Source organism: Lactuca serriola, chromosome 4 (genome assembly GCF_051521515.1).
Source record: "Lactuca serriola cultivar US96UC23 chromosome 4, Lser_US96UC23_V15, whole genome shotgun sequence".
NCBI classification, from domain to species: Eukaryota; Viridiplantae; Streptophyta; class Magnoliopsida; order Asterales; family Asteraceae; genus Lactuca; species Lactuca serriola.
This window is the reverse complement of record NC_136411.1, coordinates 83,069,263-83,072,728: the sequence shown is the minus strand read 5'-3', so window position 1 is coordinate 83,072,728 and position 3,466 is coordinate 83,069,263.

Here is a 3,466-nt window from a genome sequence, read left to right as displayed (position 1 = left end):
GCGAAAGCTATGATGAGGAGGTTTCGGTTCGTGGTGATACTCCACCTAGATCTCCTATACCCGAGGTACCCGTTCGCTCCCCAGTACCTTCTTCTCCACCTGCTTCCATTCCTATTTCCTTACCAACAACCTTCCTAGTTATCACATCACAACCCACATCTACCATTCCTTTCCCACTCCTCTCTTTTTCTGAAGCCACAACAACAACCACGACTAGAGTTCAAACCAACGTATCTGATACGGGGGTTCGGCCTTCAGTCCCCGAAACAACTAAACAATTGTCTCCCACACCTTCAACCAAAACCAATATTGTCCTTAGTGGTGAAGACATGGAATTTAATTCTTTCTACTACAGCCCCTACCGAGTTCAAAGTGATGAAGATGATGATGCTCCTATTACCAGAAAGCACATCAAGGAGCTGAATGCCAAACTCGACACTCTCATGGCCTCTTCCTCCTCTCATCATCCCTATTCTGAAGCTGCTGTTCAGACCATGCTTGACTCCTTACAGCTATTACCGCTTCAACCAAAGTCTGTACAGATGCGACCAAAAAAGTCGATAAACTAATTCAAGACACTAATATTTTTCTTGAGTCCTTACAGGGAGCAGCTGAGTTGAACGCTTCTAAGGTGACCAACTCAATTACCAAACTCGAAGAATCCCTTGCTGCTGAGAAGCAAAACTTTGCCACTCTTCGCCAGGACATTCAAAAGGATAATGCTACCCTTTTGTCCTCTCTCAATGATCGTTTCACAAAGCTTCAAGCTGATCTAGCCATGGAGAACTCACTTATGGATGAACTTGCTCTCAAGACTACTTACCTGAAAACAAAAAAATCTCCAACTTTCTCAGGCTAACAACGAGGTCAATCAACTTCGCTCTGAAATCCCTATCGTCAAAAGTTGTGTCTCAGACGTACACACCGTTTAATCGAATGTTCTGGAGGCTCATGACCCTATCCTGACCATCTCGGTTAGACGCCATCTTGCTGACAAATTCCGTCCTGCCCTTAGGATGTTGAGTCGCATCGAAGGTGTTTCAGAGACTATGGTACCTCCGAAACAAAGGGGAGAAGGACTAACATCTTCGTCTCAACCTCCTCCTAAGTCTCAACCTCCTCCTACTACCCAGCCAAAACAACAGAAGATTGAGCATGCTTCGGGTTCGGGCTTTAAGATTAAAGGCAAGGGTACTGTGGATGACAATGATGAGGAAGAGGAGACAATCGCTGAAGCTCTAAAGCGAAAGGCAAGGGAAAGGGAAATTGATCTCAATGCCAAGATTGTAAAGGAAGCTAAAGAGAAGGAAAGAAGATTAAAGGAGGCTCATGATCTCCTAGAAAGCAAGAAAACCCTCTTTCCCTTCTGGACTCTGTAGAAGCTGATCAAAGAAGCCATCGAATCTCCTAGCACTCATTGGCTTGAGCCAGTAGTGTCTTTGGATTGTGAAAACACAAAGGACTCTCAGTTTGATATGCCTATCACCCGAAAGGCCTTTGTTTTTCACTGCTTTCTTCCTATCGCAGAAGTACCACATCCAGACCTGAAGGTTGATCGTGAGTTGATTGACTACTATTCAGAGTTCGCTCAGAAAATTATCACAGTTCGGGTCCTTAAGCCTCAAGCACCAGGGAAATACATCAATGTCAAATTCAAGGTTACCAGAGGTTCGACCATGTATGAGCATACCTTCTCCCTTGCTAATCTACCTAATCTCAATCCTCATGATTGGATTGTTCTGCACAACATTCTTCTCTCCAACCCAGTTGAGTATGAGCCAATAATTGATCATCTGAAAAGATTGTTAGTCTGCTACATTTTGGAGGTAGCTAAGATGGATCAAGAGATCGCTTCGGTTCTTAGAAAGAACCACACCATTTTGCCTGTTGGTTCTGCAAGTGATGTCAACAAGATGAAAATGGGAAAGATTGATCCAGTGTTAAACTCTGTGATGTTCACCAAGCAGGATGGTAAGAAATGCCTGTTCGCTTTAACTGATAAACATCTCTTTACTACTTCATGCTTGGAGTATGTTCTGGGAATCATTCACAAATGTAAGCAGAATAGTGAAAGCGATAAGAAGTACTTCACATATATGATAAGATGGTATATCTACTTTTGCCATGTTCTTCTTGCTGTGATTCATTGCTTGTTCAAGGTGGTGAAGCAAGCTGCTGTCAATCAACCGAAGTGAAGGTCTCGCCCCAATTGACACAATGGGGGAGATTGTTGGGATCTGAGTGTTGCGTCTTGGGCTCGTTTCTTGTTATCCCAGTTTTGTAACCGGTTTGGGCCTGTCCAACCGTGTATTGTTTTATTCTAGGGTTTTAGTATTTAAGGTGCATGCATGCATCCTTTTTCATTAACACTTTTATTATTCTTATCATAGTATTATTAACCCTACCTCGCATCTACAGTGGAAGTTCTTAATTGAGCTCTGTTGAGGCGTGACTACTTTTGAATCATAAGCATTATATGGAATCTATCTTGTGTTCATTGTCTAGTTTAATTTAGTTGTTTGTTCTTCATTGATTTACCTGTGAAAGATCTAAATGATCTAGAGATTATATCTCATCAATCTTGCAACACCCAATTTCTTTTGTATACTCACTGCCACCAAGAACTCACGCACCAATGCTGCAGACCGCACACGAGGATGCTGACCTGCGAGGACCGCAAACGAGGACTGGACCGAGCACGTGCGCGACTTCGGACCGTAAACTCTCCTCGGCTGAATCGAGCTTCAGACAACAAACTCTCACGCTCCTCCTAACCGCAAACACGATTTCGGCTGCAAACTCCTCGCAAACCCAAGCAGCTGACCGAGCACGCCGCCACCCCTCGCAGAAGCTTGCTATTTGTGCAAAAATGGCCGCAAGAACTCACATTTTTTCAACTTTTAAGCACCAAAACATGATCAAAAAGTCTTTTTTATGAAAACATGAAGAAAAACCCCCAATATTTTTCCAAAAACTATCCAAAAATGACAAATCCTTCAAGAAAAAGTGCAAAAATGCTCCAGATCTTGCCAAAATGATTGACACAATCCAAGCTCTGATACCAACTGTAAGTCCCCAAATTTTGCTTGATGTATCAATATAGATCCACTTGATGGTGCGGAATCCCAATCAAGTGGATGATGCAAGATCAAATGGAGAAGAAGGAGAAGAAGAAGATGAATCTATGATGTATTTATGATAAGATTGATGCTCCAACACAAGATTCACACACACACACACACACTCTCTCTCTCTCTCTCTCTCTCTTCTCTCTAACTTTCACTCTTTACAATATGATTATGAATGAATGCTCCTATTGACTCCTCAACCTTATATATATATAATATATATATATATATATATATATATATATATATATATATATATATATATATATATGGATCGCAAACTCCAGACCCAAACCCAATGCTAGACTGAACACACATGGGTTTTCGGTCCAAGCTAA